Source organism: Anser cygnoides, chromosome 9 (assembly GCF_040182565.1).
Source record: "Anser cygnoides isolate HZ-2024a breed goose chromosome 9, Taihu_goose_T2T_genome, whole genome shotgun sequence".
NCBI classification, from domain to species: Eukaryota; Metazoa; Chordata; class Aves; order Anseriformes; family Anatidae; genus Anser; species Anser cygnoides.
In genome coordinates this window covers 6684782-6704404 of record NC_089881.1, presented here as the reverse complement: position 1 = coordinate 6704404, position 19623 = coordinate 6684782, and the positions used below count along the sequence as shown (strand labels likewise).

The 19623-nt window shown below is 40.0% G+C and overlaps 1 long non-coding RNA gene across 1 annotated transcript in view; it reads left to right on the top strand.

Moving 5' to 3' along the window:
* The window catches only part of LOC125182685 (uncharacterized), a 41739-nt gene extending 29116 nt beyond the window's left edge, over nt 1-12623 (top strand). The window contains exon 3 of the long non-coding RNA XR_007162967.2: nt 12502-12623. This is a non-coding gene — a long non-coding RNA (uncharacterized lncRNA). The remainder of the gene's footprint in view (nt 1-12501) is intronic.
* Nucleotides 12624-19623: the final 7000 nt, after the last annotated feature.

Sequence of the window (19623 nt, the reverse complement as noted above, 5' to 3'; positions counted from 1 at the left end):
ACAAAACCTGCACTAGAAACCAACACCATTGAGAAAAAGAGATTGTCTGCACAGGAGAATAAATTTTGTCCTCCAGACTTTGAATTATATTAGACACATCCACTTTATGCTTTAAAGACTTAAAGAAGTGACTCACGGCCAAACTTATGAACATGTAGAGCCAACCCTGTCTTATTCAATGGTCTGGAAGGCTATGACAGCACAGAACAACAAATATGTTTCTACCTTCTCTTGCCATCATTCAGGAAGGCTTCTGCTCCTCTTCCGTTCCTTGATCCATCACAGCATCCTGGCATGCTCACGTCATTACCCCTAGCACAAGGCATCCTTCCTTTCTGCTCCCCCTGCAGTCATGTAGAAAAATTCCTGGTACATTTAAAAACCTAGACAAATTCTCAGCCTCAAAGGGTCTAGTATAATAAGTTCCTGCAATAAGCAGAAAGACATTTGTTTTTCTCATCAAAGTGCTGTATTTTTTAGATATTTGATTGACTTTGGCATTGGTGTGGCCAAAAAGGTGCTACTTCATATTCACTAATCCTTTGACTACTCTCCTGCTTTCCCTTCCAGAAAACCTAGGTCGTACTTATTGTGAGCCTTCTTATTACTTTCCATCTTCCACCTAATGGCTGTGTTTGAACACACTTTTTACTTTATTCTAGCCTTTTTCAGGGTTCTCCTTATCTTTTAGGCTTTATTCTGTATTCCTTCTGTGATATCTGTCCCTTTCACCTTTAAGAGTAGATGTTTTCTGAATTCTTTTTTTTTTGCCTGAACTCTCACCAGTCCATACTCCCCTGCTACACAAGTTGCCTGCCCAGTGAAGACATGAGGGAGTGTCTGTATCAGTTCCAGGCTACTTTCTGGTGAGCAGAGATCAGGGCATATCTCTATTAAATAAAGTCTGGATTCACTTCCTAATTTTTGATGCTAATCCAGAAGATTGATCATTGTTTCTCTTCCTACTTTCCAAAGATCCAGGTTCCACATGATGATGTTAATCACAGCTATCTTAGTTTCTCAGGGTTTAAGGTATGTCTCCATTCTGTCTACACAGATTCCAGTTATGATTCCACAATTACAGATCAGTGATTCACTGCGATTTTTCTGCAGCAACATTTTCTTTGAAAGGATGTTCAAAATTTTGCTTGAAAAAACAGTGATACAGCCTGGCTGTATAAATCTGTAGATATTTCATTATCTTTGGTCCTACAATAGTCCTTCCAATGACTACTGTACACAGGGTGTTTTTTTCTGTTACGTGTTTACAATTCTAACTTTTTTTCTGATGCTATTTATTTATTCAAGTTGGAACTCCTCCTGCTGTGTTTTCCCCAGCTTGTAGGACTGAGCATACTGAGAATAGAGAAAGATCATACTCAATTTACAGCTCTGGATCTAGTTTTATATATTCAAAGTCTATGTGGAACTTCATGTAGGGAGATGAGAAATCAAAAGTTTAAGATAGGAAATTCAGAGTAATAACTAAAATTGCCATATTGTTTTTACACTAATCAGAGAAAAGAAATTAAGAAACTACTCACTGAGAACCCAAGCGTTAAGACCACAAAAAGTATTTTAAGGCAGCACTGGATGAAAAATTTCCAGGGTAGGTGGAAACTGAGGTGGTATTAAGTTACTAACTGTGCCACTGACTTAACACTATTTCACTTCTGTACATAAGTAATTACTGTAGTGTCTTCACCTTGGAACAACTCTTTTTGAGGCAAAAATCCAGAAGAATTCCCGTGTCCATTCAAGCATTTGTCTATCTTTTGATACTGCCAAAATGTCACACAGTAATGCAGTGGGGATGATTTGTCTCCTGAAAATTGGGTTGAGAACGTAAATGAGTTTATCCAGGTCTCAGCATCAGTTCCACATTTCATAACTCTGATTTTCAGTATTATTTGAAAATATTATTGTAATTGTTTTAGTTCTCTCTTTCCTATCACAGTGGTAGAAAATTTGTGAAAGAATGGACCCTTTAAATATCTCAAGATATACACAAGAACACTAATTTTAATTAATGCAGCAACCTTTTCTTGAAGTAGCCGAATGCTTAACAAGCCCTGAAAAGGCCCACTGCCTTGCTGTGATGCATGGTAGAACCTGCCTTATAGACTGGTGAACTCAAGTATGACAAGTTAAACAAACCAACGCCAAAGTAAGCCACAGCCATAAATAAACCAAAGCCAGAAAACAAGTTACTTTCAGATTGTGAAAACAAATTCTAGAAATGTGGACTCACAATCTGTCTGTATGGTAATTATTTGTAACGTGCTTCTTTTTACTGCATTAGGCTCCTTCAATAGCAATATTTGCAGCAGTGATTTGAGTTGGTGTGAATTCACTCCAGTCCAGCAGAATTAAAAGCAAAAAGTGCGCTTCTTGGAGGTACAGTGCCTCATGGTGACTTCAGCCTACTTACGTGGTTCGTGTGCACTGGCCTGGAAAGGTTTGTGCCTTTTGGGATATGTCATGAGAAGAGCTCCTGCTATTCTCTTTGTATTCTGAGTTACCTACAAAATGATTGAGAACATTGTGGCCTTTGGCATCAGGTGTTGTCTGAATATTATTTACTGCATGCACCTTTTACGGTTTAAAGCTTGTTTGTTGTGGTTGTTGGTTTTTTTGCTGTTTTTTTTACAACTATGATGAAGTGTGCAGTATGCCTTCTTATATGTGTGTAGCCAGTAGGTGGCTATAGAGTGTAGCAACAAGGTGTTGCATGCTTCTTTCCTCTTGCAAAAAACTTGCACTGAGGAGGTGTGCTTCCTTGTCACCAGTGATGTGTGCATACAGATTACAGGAAGAAGGCAGCCTTATAAAAGGTGTTTTGAGTTTGTGGAGATGCATTTGCACATGAAACATTTGAAATCACTACTCTGTCTGTTCCACATCTAATTGTCTCATTTTCTGTATCAGTTTATTTTAATTAGGTTATCCAAACTTTTTAACTATAAAAGGTTTGCAAGATTTTGACATATTTGAATCTATAAATCTGTGTGTGTGTTTGAGGCTTCTGTTACATGAATTCGTAAAGCAAACCTGTCTGAAAAACAATGATGTTTGCAATAATTTCTTCTGCCTTCTGGTGTTATTACTGAACAAATGAAATAATCTTTCTTACTCTGCATTGTGGTAGATATCTCTGACTCTTAAAAGTACACTGGATCCAAGATGACTTGTTAGGTAACTAACGAGTTAGATAATGAACGTTTTTATCACCTTGATGGAAGAGAGATAGCAAGGCTGACGAGTGTTTTGGCTGTGGTATCCTCATGCATCGTTCCTCCTGCAGTTATCACTGATCTTCAGAGCTCTTTGCCAAGCTCTCAGCTCCACTGTTAATTTCAGGAAAATGCTGTCACAGGTCACTGAATGTCAAGGCAGGAAAAACATTCTTTCCGCTCCTTGTTTCTATTTATGTCTTTCCTTGTCATTCCTCCAAGACAGTGTCTGCTCCCAGTTGCACCATCTATCCTAATGGTATAGCTCATCCTATGTAGAAAGTCTATATGATTTGTTTTTCTACAGGCTAGACAAATGGGGTAAGGAGCATGTGCTCGTATTTTAACTAGGTCCTCGAGCACTTTTGCAGAATACTGAAGTGTTCCCTTGGTTTTACTTCTTTACTACACAGATTATAAACTGTTTTTGAGGGTGGCACTTCTAACTTTTCTAATTTATTTTGGATTGTTTTATGTGAGGATTCCCCCCTTGATCCTTATATTTTGCATTACTTCTCAGTCTTCTTTCTCATTTTCTGCTTCAGAATTCAGGTTAACACGTGTAAATTTAGGTGAAATATATAAACAAATGATAGGAACTAACTGTTTTGCTTTTAGATAAAGCAGACTCTTTAGCTAGAAGGTAGATTAACCACTGAGTCTTGTCAGTATTGTTAAGTGTTTCAGATCTCCCTGTTCTACTGCAGATCTCAGACTGTGCTCCTGGCTATAATCTCTATAGCCCTGTCATCCTGGGCCTAGAATGACAATTTCTAGGAAATTATGATAAAAACCTCCTAGAAAGAGAAATATTGTAATTTTTTTTTTATCAAAACCAAACTCAAAACTAGTCAGCGCTGGAGGTAATGCAATGCAAAATTCCCGTTTCACTGTTTTCCTGTTAAATTGCAGAAGAGCTGTCAATCATAGAATGGCTTGGGTTGGAAGGGACCTTAAAGATCATCTGACTCCAACCAAGAATGATATTGCTGCATAAGCAAATGTTTCTTTGGTTTGAAAGAGTCTTGCAACAATTCTGATTGCCAGCTGGTATTTACCTAAAATGTTATGAAATAGGTAGCAGTTTTCCCCAGGAACTGTATGTATGATTAATTCTCAAAAATGAGATGTTAATCCTTTATAAAATTTCTATCCGGGAAAGATCATCAAGCAAGAGGAAGGCTTATCTAACAACAGACTGCATCCCACAGTGCTAACTGTGCCTCTTGGCTTCACATTGCACTTTGGGCTTGAGGGGCCTTTGGACCTGTGTGTGACAGTCCTACTGCTTGTTGTTCCTCTGGGGGTCTGCTGGAAGAGTGCTTTAACTGCAGTTTGAAATGCCAATCCACTCAAAAATCATTTCTGAGAAAGATTGAAAGTGGCTTTTCTAATGACGTTTGTGCCTCACAGAAGTAGCTGGCTGATAACTCCTACATGGACAAGCCTGCACTATATTATAGAATAAGCAAAGTGCAGTACAGGTCCATCAAATTGTGTCCAAATATCAAAACCAATGTGACATTCATTAAGTGTTAGAACCCCAAAGTGCTTGTTCAGGGGACAGATGTTCTCAGACTGCAGCGGAAGAGAATCCTTGAAGTTGAAGCTTGGTAAAAGTCAGGTTATCCACAAACTTGGAGGGAAAAAAAAAAAACCACACAACATTCTTCATTTAGCTTGGCCTTTGAGCAAAAACCTGATTAAAAAAACATTGAGGGGAAAAATTCTCCTTACATTTCTGCAAACCTGATTTAGACTCATTACTCTGCACTTACAGGTAGGGGATGGTGCATAGAGATCTCTATATTCATGATCTATTTAAATTTGGTCATTAATTCATTGGCAAAGAACAATAGAGTATATTAAACTCTTTTCCTGGATTTCAGACACAAAAATACATCCCATGGTACACTGTTATTTAGCCATAGGTTAGAACAATTTTGTCAAACTAGAGTTTGATAACTCTGGAATCAATGAAAAATGCAGCTTGTAGGATCACAGGCTAAAGAGGTTATATGCTTTCCCAAGATCATTACCTTTTCCGTTTTAGATTTTCTTCTTTTTTCTTTTTTTTTTCTGTGCCACTACAATTTATTTAGTTTTGTCTAAGTTCCAGAGGATATATTTATCCTTTCCTTCTCTTATTTGTGTAATCTTCTTGTTTTTAGGAAAGTTTATATACTTCTAAAATTAACGTTTTGGATGCATTTTTTTTTGTTAGTCTTTTGTCAAGCAGTTACATGGGAACATCTTGCCCTCTAGCGGTGAAGGAAAGCAAGACTAGATTCAGACTGCAAAATCTGATTAAAAAAAAGATTTAAAACCAATCTGCAGTATTTACACAGTGAAAAATCAACTGCATAGAGCATCACCCTGGATGCGAGCTATGCTTCAAGGGTCAGTGAGCCAACAGAATTAATGAGTTTGAAAATGTTCTTATATACAAGTGATTATTTCATGCACATAATGAAAAGTGCTCTAAACAAGCTAAGTGTTTGAATATTAATAATAATTTGGGTAAAGTCTTCTTTGTTGTAAAACAAAGAGGCTAATCATAACAAATGCCCTTTAACCTATTCTGGAAAGCCAGCAAGCATACTACATCACTATTATAATCAGGCTTTAGACTGGAAAAAGAAAAGTTTAAAAAATTCTAGCCAAGAGACTTAGAGAGTAGGGCTTTTCAAAAGCACCTTTTATGAGATTGATGTGTTCAATACAAATGTTTTTAATTCTGTTGGTCAAATTCAGGGTTCAGCTGGTTTGTGCTACAATCAGACTTATTTCTTGGCATTTTTCTTTTTGCAATCAGAGAGGCTGTAGAGAAGCTCCAGGATTGCTGACATGTTGGTTTGCCACTGATGACGCTTTTGGCTTCCATGGCGCACGACATTCCCTTTTGCTTATTCCAAAATATTTTCAGGCTCAAACAAGTCAGAGAAATGGGTTGCAGAGCTGCTGGTCAGCTGTCCCCCACCCAAGCCCTCCACACGGCCATGTCAGCACGGGGAGAGGTGGCTGTGTTTGTGCACAGCTGAGCACTAGCAAAGGTGTAAAGGTGCTGGGGGCTCCTGAGCCCCACCGAGGGTGAAGGTGGGCCCTGGCCATGGGGCAGCAGGGCTTGCTTCAGGTCCCTGGGGAAGGTTCTCAAGATGCTGGGTGTTTCTGGGCTTAAAGCCACTAATGGGTGCCCCTGCTTTGGTTAACGGCATATTTTGCTTGTGCGTTTAAGAAAGACACTGGAAAAAGGTATAAGCAAGTCATCAGAGAACTGTGGTCACCAAAAGCGTGCGATGGGTTGGGTTGCTTTGTCTTTTTACGTGTAGTTGAGAAGTAGCTGGTGTGCAAAGGAAATGACAGCTGAGACGGTGGTGCTGTGCTCTGTGGCTTTCGGAAGACCACAGAAGAATTCACATTCAGTACTTTCCATGCCACAACCTTCAATAAGGCATTTAAAATTTACGTGCAAGGAGAGCCAGTCACAAAGGGAGCTGGAGGGTGGGGGGAGTTCCTCCCTCTTTTTGTTTTTTGTTGAAACTGACTGCTCAGTAGGCTTGGAGCAAACAGCAAGACCATCTCCCCATGTCACATAAACACCAACTGTTTTTAGGAATTACAGTTTACTGAGCTTTGCCTTAGATTAATTATAGTCCTTGTGTTTCCCATTTTAAGTTGATTGCAGGCCAAGATTGCAACACATTCCTCTCATGACACTACATCAGGTGCCATGTTTATAATAAATATAGTAAATAGTCATTTTAAGACTTTCCATGCTGCATCATTTTATTCTAGAAATGCTTCTTTGCAGCTACTTTTGCTTAAGGCATTGAGCATAAAATTTTGTTTTGTGGATAGCATTTTTCTTTGACTACAATGAAAGCACTGAGGACCTCAGTTTATTCTCACCTTTCCTTGTCTGACAGCCATGAATCCTGTTAGGTGCCTGTAGTACCTAACCATTAAATGTACCAACCCATTAAAAAAAAAAAGGCAAACTGTTTTTCTTCTTCAGAGAAATGAAATGGTGAGGAAAATAGACAGTTCCAATTCTTAATTCCTTTTCCAGGTTCCTAGCTATGCAAACTGGTCTCATTTAGGAAGAGATTGGCCTACTACATTCCCCTTTCATCCAGCTCTTTGTGGAGTATTCAGAGGGCAGATAACAAATATAACAAATAATGAGATAGATCTCAATTTCTTTCAATCGTGTTCATTTCTAAGGTGCCACAGGGATCTAAGAAACCCAGATAGTATTAGAATTATAAGGACCCCCAGATGATCTTCTAAAGGAATGGTGTCAAGTCTTGTTCGGGTCCAAGGAACCACAAGAAACACCAATTAATTGCAGCCTGCTCTCTTGTTACAGTGCAGCCTGCACTAGGCGCCATATCCAGTAAGCTATGATTTCTTTGTAAATATCCATCTTTAAGGGATTAATTGAAATGGCTCCCTGAGTAACTGCTTAAGACAATTCTTTGCAACAGCAAACTACTGCTCACTTGTGATCGATTTACCATGCAGAGAGATGAGGATCTAAATGCTCTGAGTTGTTTTTAATCATATACATGCACTTTAAATAACAGCAGTAGCCTTGACAATAGCCATTGCATTCCTAAACTTCATAACATCCTATAATTTCATCAGCTTTTTCTAAGCTTTCTGGAGCAGGAAAAAGCACTGTGTATATAATCTTTTAAACAGACTGCACCTTGTTGCAGTGAGACATTCATTATGTGGAAGTTATCACTTTGTCTGTTCCTTTTCCTCAAAGGAAAAGGACAATTGTGACTTTGTACTCTTTTTTTCTTAAAATTAAAAAAGTATCAGTATGCCCCCATCTAATTTATTCCGACATCTTTTATACACGTGATACATCTCGTGTAGAAATGGGATATTTCTACATCTGTCTTGCAGAGCCAGTTTATTCACAAAGACCCTGCTCCCTCCTTCATCTGGTCTTGAGAAAAAATGTTACTTATGTTCTCATCTGTCTGAGAAACTTTCTTCTTGGTTGAAACTGAAAACACAGCAGAGTGGTTTCCACTCTAGAGATGAGGTTGTCAGACTGTGCAATTTACCACGTTAACAGTTTAAAGCACTAGCCAAGAAGCTGGCAGTGTAGGGTGGTAGGAGATTGCCTCCTCTGCCTCTGCTGAAGGAGACTGAAGTGACTGAAGAGACAATCCTTGCCTGTGCTGAGGGAGAGGGGACTTGGGGAAGTGGGCAGGTGTCTTCCTCCTAGCATGATTTCTTTAGACTTCTGCAAAGCCTGCAGATGTGACAGCTCTCATCTGAAACCTCACTGACTCTTCTGTTCACAGCAGACCTAAGGCTTCTCCCAAGATTGCAAATGACTCCTTGCAGCACCTTTCCTCTTAAACCCTACCAACCATTTCTGTTCCACAAAGTACCATTGGCCTTGTCTCTCTGTCACCCCAAACCTGCATTGAGGTTTTGCTGCTTGAAAGGTTTCTGGGCCAGCAAAATTTAACCCAATCTGTACTTCTGGGGAGCTCTGAACCCCCTCTGAACAGTCAGAACCAAAGTGGGCACCACATTGTCTCTTGGAACAACACAGCTTTTGTTTTTAAACAAAAAAGGGGTCATCACATGATGAAACATTATCTGCATTTATATACAGCACCATGTTTCATGCAGAATTCCTGTGCATATTTCCCATACTCTACTCCATGCTTTGCATTTCTATGCTGGAAGCTCTGGTTCATGTTTTTCCCCATCAGTGGTGTAGAAGGGAAGGAGGAGTCTATGTGATCTGTCCACCAGTGCACGTTACTAGAAATGTGTCATGTTTGTGGGCCCTTACTCTCTCAAAGAAAGACATGACAAACAAGCCAAGGAACTTCACGGGGGGTTTTCCGCTTCACTTTCCACCCCCCTGCTTGCAGAGAAGTTCTGCTTTAGAAGAATAATTTGGTCAAATTTTGAGTTCCTGTTTTCTATTCTGTATGTCCTCTGAGGGGCTTCGGCATAACACAGCTGTCATTTATGCTCATTTCCTGCTCGTCGTACTAAGACCTTTCTGGTTCAATATTCACATTTGCCTAAAGTCATTACTGTATTTGCTAAGTAGTGAATAATGAGGTTGCCAATAGAGCAGCACTTTATTCATTTCATGAGGAAAATATGTACCGACACTTAGCTAGGAGACTATTTTGAAATTTTCTGACTATTGATCCATATTCTGAAGTGCACCTCAGACCTTCTGTCTCTTGACTTGATCATAATTTTTAGTCCTTCATTTACTGTGAATTAAAGGATCGTTTCCAGTAAAACCAAGTAGACCTCTGGAATGTAGCCTAATTTGCTGGAGAGTACTGTAACTGCTGTTTTCAGAAAGACATTTAGACATATATCCTTAAAAGAGGCTTAGGGCCAAATTCTGACTTGGTTTACACCACAGTAAGTTTAAAGTAGTTATTGTGCTTGTAGGGGAACCTTTTTCTTTCACCATCCACTTCCCGTTTTTGATTTGCTGAACATTTGTCAGGAACAGTAACAACTTCCCATGAAAACGTCTCCAGGAAATGGTCAGTGAGTGGCAAATCTCATGTGATTTCCCTAGACTGGTTAATGAAAAATCACGTAAGATAATGCTTGGCCTCTGCTATCCCATGGCCCAAGATCTATGCTAGTGTAGCATCTCTCAAAAACAAGGGGAATATTTTCTGGAGCCTACCTTACTCCACTTTCAGCAAAGAGGCTTTTTCCTCATCCTCTCTCATTAGATTCTTATTTCTAAGAAAGAAAATATCTGCTGAGAGAATGGGAGGAAAAGAGAGAGTTGCAGATATACGGCCAGATATCACAAAGCACTGAGCCTCAGCCGTACCGTGATGACTTAGCACAGATCCTTAGCTATATTTGCAAGTGAGAGGTAAATGACTTTGAGAAGGGAAATGGGGTGCCAGTGCAGAGGGCACTGAGAAGTCAATGCACACATTAGAATTCAAAACACTCCAGTGTGCTTTCTGTCCCTCTGAGACGAGGTCACAGATGGCTTGCAAAATGTACCTCAGCCTTTTGAATGTGAACTTGGAGCTGCCAGCTGCTGCCCCATTTTGCGCTGCTGGTTGTGGAGGCTGGCTGGTGGAGGTCAGACAATCAGACAATATTGCAACGTAAATTGCCTGATAGCCTCCACCACAGGCATGCTCTGAAAAAAAATAAAAATAAATAAATAAACAAACACCAAACCAACCTCAAAAGCTCTGATATAAAAGTGCAATCACATATTCCTTAAACTAAATCGCATTAACTATGTGATTTATGAATGTGAATATTAGTAAGGGAAACCAACTTCTAGGATTCTGTTTTCCTTTTACAAATGCTATTTTAATTACATCTCCCATGTCCGAGCAGCACCTAGAGTAATGACTTTAAACAAACATGCCAATTGGGAGTGTAAAAGACTAATGCATACGGGTCCATTTTGGCTTGCTTTCGGGCTGTTAAGCATAGGATTTGCTCTGACAGGGTTTCCAAGTTTTTCTCCAAATGCATGAAAGCTTGAAAAGTTTATAAATGCATCACCTAGCCCAGAAGTTTGGAGGCCCCAGGAACCAGGAAGTCATCAGCTTAAATTCACAACACTGCCCACAGATGAAATAGTCATCACCTTTCTGATACAGCTTGCAGAATCAGACATAGAAATTCAGTCTCCCTCATAAAAAGAGGGAGAAAGAGAAAGAAATGGGATGGCAAGTATAAAACAGAGGAAAACAGGCTATGTATATATGACATGACAGTGGGCTGAGGGAAGGGGTTTGCTCTAAGAGGGGAGCTATGTTGATGGGGAAAGAAGTATCCAGAGCTCCAGAAGAGCTTTCATTACACCCATCTGTAAAGGAGCCAACGTAGCCAAACACCAGTCTGTCTTCTGTAGTCCTTGCAACAGCACAGAGGTAGAAGGATAAAGCTGCCTTAAATGTAGCTCTGTTGTAGCTTATTTAAATTTGAAGCAGAAACAAAACCAGTGAGTTGCAATCTCTGTGTGTATACAGACCAAGCAGGCTGTCAAGAGGATAGATTTATGAGTTGAAAAGCATTTTGCAGAACACGGACAAAAAGAGGCAGAAAAAATCCTGATTTTCTTTCTATAGGCAATAAAATGGGCCACACAAAGCTGCCTATTTCCTCTGCGGGCCTTGCACTGGCCCTGAGCAGTGTCTATCTGCATCAGAGGCCTGGCACTGCCCGGTCCCCCAGATACCTCCCAGATGCTCCCGTCAGTCTGAAACCCCCGGAGTGCCTCACAGGGAGTGCGAGCTACTGTCTGCTCGCTTGGTAGGGAAGGGCAGTTGTGTCCTGTCCAAACAGGCGATATTCTTTGGGTTTGGTTCAAGCTTTAAGAGCAATTTTTGAAAATGTTGAAAAACTGCTGAGCTGGAGTTGTGTAAGGGAACAGGAAGGAGGCTATGTCAAGAGAGTACAAAGAAAGCAACTGAACTTCGGCATTTGCTTTTATCAGACAAAACGACTGGGAGGCAGGCATTTAAAAACTCCCAGACCTACAAACAAACTGTGTTTGTTAGAAATTACTGATAATTTTGAGATCCGTAGTTTTAAGGTCATCACTGTGTGTGGATCCAGGTACAAATGCCCTTCTCTTCAACCTTGGCTGTTTAAAGCCTCTGTTCTGTACAATCACAGCCCTCGCGCTTTCTTTCTTTGATATTTCCTCTCCCTACAGTCTTTCTTCCACCCCCTGCCGCACAAAGGCATGCAGAATCCCGGTTGAAATGAGGAGTAAAACAGAGGTAGGGAGTCATTTTTAGTTGGGCTGTCACCGTATTGTGGTGTGGATTCCAAGAGGATTAAGATGACGCAGCTCGAGCCTACGCTTGCTGCAGTTAGTGAGGTTTAAACCAAACTAGACAGGCAGGCCTGAATAGGCTGAGCCACATAAGCAGATTTTCACCATCTTTGTTATTTTTCTTGTAGAAGTAAAATGAAGGCAATTTGGGAAGACAAAACTAAATAGCTGCATCTGGCAATCATGAGAATTAGAGGTATGGTGGAGGGTCTGAAAGAAAGTCAGTTGGATGGTCATATTCTTTACTGCTTTCATTATGTTGCTGCTATGGAGATGAGAGCACAGTTGTGCTTAGCGCTTGTTTACCAACTCAGATCCAGCTGGGAAAATGCAATCAGTGCTTCCGTGAATAAGAGATAAAGTTTTTGCTTTTGATACACATTCTGTTCGCAGAGTGCTGAAACACTCCCAGAGGTATTTTCTGCTTTTCAGGTGAATTATGCTGAAGAATTCTGACATCCTTTTGAAGGCTTCCTGCAGGAAAGATGACATTTCAAACCTGTATGTTACCTGAACCTTCATCACATCTTGTCTGCTACCGAAATATATGACCCAAAAGTGCTGCATTATGAATTAGGCACTCATCATGCATTTTGACCTCCTTGGAGAAAATTATACAGGCCTCTGAGTTGCCTGCATGAGTTATCTTTTATTCATTAGAATCCTAAATGTTATTGAAATGTATTCTTAATTATTCCCTGCTGAAAACAGTAGTGTTCCTGAACAAGTATTTTGCATTTGTTATATCCTGCTGCTAGCATAGTTGATAATGTATATAATAATAAAATAAGAAACTATCAGTGTAGAATAATAGAACTTATTAATAGGATTCAATTTAAGAAAATTGTTACTTCTGGCTTTTGTGGCCTATGAACAACATTGTCTGAATATTTCAAGTATGCAGAATCTCTGCTGTAGGTCTAGTATAGAAATAACATTGCTGAAAGAGAAGCTGGAAAGACATCACCTGCTATCCCTATATTCATACCCTCTAAAATCATTTACTGCAGCAGTACTTTACTTAGTGGAACTGACATTGCTTAAAAACTTTCAAAAGCAATCTTTGGATATATTTCTGGAATTAATGGCTTTTTATCCAAACAGAAAATAACACCCTCTAAAATTATGTTTTCTTCTGTGGTGTTTCCCCTGTCTTTTTCCATTGCTCTCCCTCTGTGCACACACATTTTTCATTTGCTGCTCTCTGTATGGGAAATGAAAAGGTTTCCAGAAACACAAAAGCTGGTTCTGAAAAACTGTGCAATATTCATGGTGTCTCTCTTGGTAGGAGATCTAGAAATGTCAAAAGAGTCACTAAAAATTACAGCCTTTTGTTGAGTAGTATTTCTTGCGCAGCTGCATCATACCCCTTTGACTCACCACACAGTGCCTGTGATTTGCCAGCCTGTCCAGATCTTTTTCCTTAGTCATTTCCAGCTGGCTGCAAGTCCTTAAATACATGGCTTTGCATGCTGTGCAATTAAATATAACCGAGCTTCTGTGCTGTCACCCCAAAGATCTTTCATTGCATTCTGTAGGTTATTTCAGTCCTCTCTGATTATTGGTAACAGTGCCTGTCTTTGACAAATATTACCTCCCACATCTTTTTAATGGCACTGGCAAAACTAAGTATTAAAGAGACAAGTAGTCCCAATTGCAGGCCTTGAAAAGACCAGCAAAGATCCAATTTTCAGCCTTCTTTTTTTTTTGGCACAAATTATCAGTTCCTTAGTTTCATCAGATCCCTAGTTGGGTTATACTTATTTCACTAAATGTTTTCCTCAGACTGAAAAACTTTCAACATAAAGTGCTATTTAAAAACAGCAGGTCTCAACTACCAAGAATTTCTTATCAAAGAAGATACTAGGATGATCTGAAAGACTTGCTGCTGATAATCTGATATGGGATATTATTTCAGTGTCCATTCATCATTTGGTCTTCTGTATTTCTTGCCTTTAAGATGCGTCCAGAAGTTTTTCAATCTGTTGAAGACAGACCCTCCTCTTCTCAGCAGTGGTGAGGCCACATCTGTACCACTTTGTCCCGTTCTGGGTTCCCCAGTACAAGAAAGACCTGGACATACTGGAAAGAGTCCAGCAGAGGGCCATCAAGGTAAACAAGGGCCTGGAGCAACTCTGCTGTAAGGAGAGGCTGAGAGAGCTGGGACTGCTCAGCCTGGAGGAGAGGAGGCTCGGGGGGATCTCATCAGTGTCTGTAAATACCTGAAGGGAGGGTGGAAAGGGAACGGAGCCGGGCTCTTTTCAGTGGTGCTCAGTGCCAGGACAAGAGGCAGTGGGCACAAATCGGAACACAGGAGGTTCTGTCTGAACAATCAGGTAGCATTTCTTCCTTGTGTGGGTGGCTGAGCACTGGACCAGGTTGCTCAGAGGGAGCCTCCCTCCTTGGAGATCTTCAAAATCTGTCTAGATATGGTCCTGAGCAACCTGCTTGAGGTGTCCCTGCTTGAGCAGGGAGGTTGGACCAGATGACTTCCAGAGGTCCCTTCCAGCCTTAAATGTTCTGTGATTCTGTGACCAACAGGTTTGTAGTTGCTCAGATGGCTTTTCGGCGTGTTATTCTCCAGACATATACAGGTTAGCTGTCAGCAGCTCCCTGTAGCATTTCTTTCTATATCTAGGAATAATAGCATCATGGAATAATTTGGGTTGGATGGGACCTCCAGAGGTCATCTAGTCCAACTCCCTGTTCAAAGCAGGTGTAATGAGGTCAGATTGTGCCTGTGCTTGTCCAGTCGAGTCTTAAATACCTCCAAGGAGGGAGATCCCACAACCTCCTGGGCAGCCTGCTCCAGCATTTGATCACTCCTATGATAAAAACTTTTTCTTTACATCTAAACAGTATTTCCTGTGTTCCAACTTGTGTCTGTTGTCTGTCATCCTACCATTGTGCACCTCTGAGAAGAATCTGGCTCCATCTTCTCTCTATCGTCTGATCAGGCAGCTGTAGAGAGAATTAAGGACTCCCCTCAAGGCTTTTCTAGTGGTCTTTTCTGCCTTAAGTCTTTCCTGCCTTCAGTCTTTCTCTGCCTTAAGGCAGGCCCACTTTTCTCTGCCTCTCCTCGTACATTGTGTTTGCCAGCCCCCGACCATCTTGGTGGCTGTCCACTGGACTCACTTCAGTATGTCAATATCTTTCTTGTACTGGAGAGCCCGATACTGGATACAGTATTCCAGAGAGGTTTCACAAGTGCCAAATAGAGGGAATGATGACTTCACTTGACCTGCTGGCTACACAGATACAGCCCAGGATGCAGCTAGCATTCTTTGATCCCAGGGCACCCTGCTGATTTGTATGAACATGTTTACATGGGTCTTCAGATCTTATTCTGCAGAGCTTCTTCCCAGACAGTTGGCCCCAGCCCATCTGGGCTGCATGGGTTCGTTCCATCCCAGCTGTAGGAATTTGCATTTGCTTTTGTCATTCTCCATGAAGTTCCTGTCAGTCCATTTCTCTAGCTCATTCAGGTCCCTCTGAAGAGCAGCCCTGACATCCAGCATGTTGACTGCTCTTCCCAATTCTGTGTTGTCTGCAAATTTGTTGATAGTGCACTCTGTCCCATCATACAAATCATTAATGAAGACATTAAGCAGTACTGATCCTAGCAATGATCCCTGAGGAACACCAGTAGTTACTGACTGCCAGGTATACTTTGCATAAATAGATACTATCAAAGCCCTGCATGTGGTTTGAGCAATTTGAGTTTTGGTCCTGCCTCAAATGTGTAAACTGGCAGTTACCAGAGAGGCCTTCTAATTGATCTTATCTTTTCCTCTGTGTCCTTTATTATAGAAATTATTTAAAGCTGAGGTGATATTCACGTGTATTTTTTTCCAAATGATTTTCAAATATCCAAAGCATTTGGTTTGTGTTTTGGCAAATCTAGTTCACGACAGTATTCAGTACGTAGGGGCTGTTTGTACTGGGTTATTTCTCTCTGCACCTACTCTCAGAGCGTAATAAAGCACTGCAGTGATGACAGTGTGTTTGCTATATCCGTGATAACTTTAATTTAGCTAGCAGCAGTAAGAAGGCAGCAGAGGTTTGGTGGTATTCTCTCCAGCATAGAACAGCAGCTTGCTATTCTCAGAGCTGGCTGCCACATCTTCATGGCAGGCATTAGCAAAGCCAGAAAGGTAAGTGCCAGTGTACCCTATTTTGCTGTGTAGACATAGCTTGGCTGCTTCTGTCTTGATGTTAAACAGTTCAACTTCAGCCAGCTGATGCATGTCTGATTTTAAGGGGCTTTACGTTGTATTTTGCCACTTTTGGGAAGTAGGACACAGGAGTTCCTTTATTGTTCTCAGAACTAATAAAACAAATGGCTACTGAAACCTGACAGCTGCTGATTAAGTTACCTGCTTTTCTGGCACAATTGAACTTCTTGCATCAAATTGTGAGTAGATCTTCTGTCACTTATTTATATCATAAAACTGTCTGTTTTGTTACCTCAGGTGTTACTCAGTTGTTATGATTTCTCTCAACATGCCAGAAACCAGCAAACCTGAGAGGGATTCAAGTATCTTATTCAGACGTGTAATGAGATCACTTTTAATGAGTGGTCAAGACACAGTTTGCAAAAAAGAAAAAAGAAAAAAAAAGTACTAACAATTTCCCAGTGGATCTAGTTGGAATACAAAGTTCTGGGAACACCATTCAGGTTATACAACACAATCTAAGTTTTTCCAAGTGTATTTCCAACAATTGGAAGCAGTGGCTAAGACTGAAGAACTTAACACTGAAGAACTTAACTCCCTGTACTGAGCTGTTACTAGCAATACCAGTGTCACTACCTCGTTTCTGGAGAACATACATCTTTCACCATGACCTGCGTTTGGCATATCACTTACTAGTCCTGATTGTCTTGCATTCTCTTTCCATTCCCTCTGCTTACTTCAAGAAGAAGCATATTTAGTGCCATGAAGGTTTTGCCATTTTGAAGGAATGACCTGCAAGCAGCATGGGCAGTTACAGTCATCAAGGAGCTAATGCTATTCATGGTAGCACATCATATCACTGTTTACATGACAGTCAACCCTTGGATTTCAATAAAATCATTATAGTTTCCTACACTTCACTGTGAGGAGGCTCTCTTATTCCCTGTATTTCACTGTAGGACATGGATGTTTTTTATTTCCGAAGTCAGCTTGCTGCCCATTTTTGTGAATGTGCAACACAGTTTTTGATGCTTAAGAAATACTTTAGCCTCTGAGCAATCTTTGTGGGATGTGTCTGGGCTCAGCTGGTATTACCTGTAGTGGTACTAATACAAAAACTGAAGCATTCTGTACTCTCACTGTTAGATGTGTAGTGATAACTGTATAGACAGCAAACTTGGCAAAACGTTGAAGGGTGGGCATTACAGCATCATGAAGAGATGTTAGTGGAAGTCCCAGGAGGAAATTTGCTGCCCAAGTAAGATACTCTGCCCAGGCTAGTGATCTAGGACAGTTTTAGTAGTCACTGCACTGAATAAAAAAAATAAACCTACAACTTAGTTAATTTAATGTTTTAAGCAACATGATGCTATTGACTCTATATGAAGGCTCCGTTTCTGTAAATATTTGAATTGTATAGACTACTACTGAAACTAGATGAAGAAAATCCAAAGCAGAGAGGACAATCGTTGCTAAAGCTCCAGGAAAATCTTTATACCGGGAAAAAATAAAATAGGTCACCACCAAATTATGTTGTTCTCTGCTAACAGTAAATTCAGTTCTTTGAGGGGGGAACAGTTTTACACTTACTTGATTGGGCACATAATCCACTCCACAAAGTTAGAAGAAAGGAGGTATTTTAACAGGAACTTTAATATGTGGAAAACAAAACAAACAAAAAAACAGGACAGTTAAATATGAAGTGTTATATTAGAGTGAAAAAAATCTCAGGAAGAAAAAGATACAGAACTCTTTCCAATAATGATTTCTCATACTCCACACATTTATGTTTTTTAAACCGTGTGTACAATTGAAAACATTTTAACAGAATCCATCTGGAGATAATTGAAAAGGCTATCAAAATAAAATGCAGCAGTGGACTGAAAACAAAATATTTTTCTAATCAGTAATAATAATTGAATCTTTAAACCACTGTCTCATGAAGGAAAACAAAAGACAAAAAGTAAGAAGTAAAACTGAAAGCAGAGAATTTTACACCATTGCGAACACTTAAGGAACTTTTAAGAGTTATTCTCACAGCCAGAATAACTGGCTGATGCTGAAATATTTGCTTGCCAGAGTAACAAGAATCACTAGCCTGAAAGAAAAAAAAAATAATTTACACTGCATTTTAATATAAGCATTATTGTGTATGGGACCTCTGTTCTGTCAGTAGTTTTAGCAAAGAAGAGGAAGCAATTATTACATCTGAAGTTTGCCATCACTTGTATATGAAAAGCATCAAGTTAAAAGTCTGTATTGCACCAGGCAAAGTAATGTGTTAAAAGTTAAAGTTTGAAAAATGAAGGAAATGACAGAGTTCAATTCTTTTCTTATACAACTCTTTAACCTAAAGCAGTCAAATTGGTCCATATCTGATGTTGAGTGGCATTTCTGCTCTTTATCTCGTCAACAATTACCTGAAGATAAAGCTCTGCAAGAGGACATAGATATGGGGAGTTTGCTAACCCCATAGGCTTCTGATTAACATAAAAATTTCTCAGCTATACATGTAACCTATATCAAAAGAAAGAAACATGCAATAAGGAACTGAAATAATTAGAGGTAAGGCTGAGATACTAAGTGCAGTCTTTTGTTACACTGCTTTTTTTGAGAGAAAATTTGTTGGGCGTGTTTCAGAAGTATTACCTGGGATCATACAACATAAGGCAATAACCTTGTGGGCAGATCTGTCTGACCTGAGCATTTTCAGGCTTTTTACAGCTGACAGGCAATGAAGCTGTCTCTTCATCTTCAGGGAAGAAATTCCTCAATATACAACAACTCTTGTAGCTTATTTGAGCTTGAGGTGTCATCCCTGTTTTATCAGGGTGCTCACTAATGAATTCCTTTGTGTCTACATTCAGTTGACTTCAGGGGCAAGAACAGTACAAATCACACCCGACATATGGACTGCAATTCTAACAGGGGCTGTTCCTGTAATAACAATGAGACACTGAGGAAAAGCAGAGGAGTCACATTTCAGATTCTTTTTATTTGGTGGATTGAAGCCTGATTTTTCTTCCACATTTCTTAGGATTTATTTTTTTTCTTTTGGAGGGGTGGGGGTTGTAAAACACTGGTTTACACTAAATTGTGCAACTTTAAACCCACTTTGCCAGATGCTATTCTAGTCTTTATGCACTGCTCTCAATTGACACATAGCAAAGTCTTTCAGGGGATGAGATTAAATACACCATGAGTCTTCATTTCTAATGAAAGCTCCATGGGAACGCCCCTGGGATCCCTGCTACTTTGCTACAGTCAAACTTGTGTGAGCCCATGTGCCATCCCTTTGTGCATTACGGAGACACCGGTATCATAGATACAATGCAGAGTATTCTGCTTTTGATCTTTGGGACATTCATTGCGAAGAATA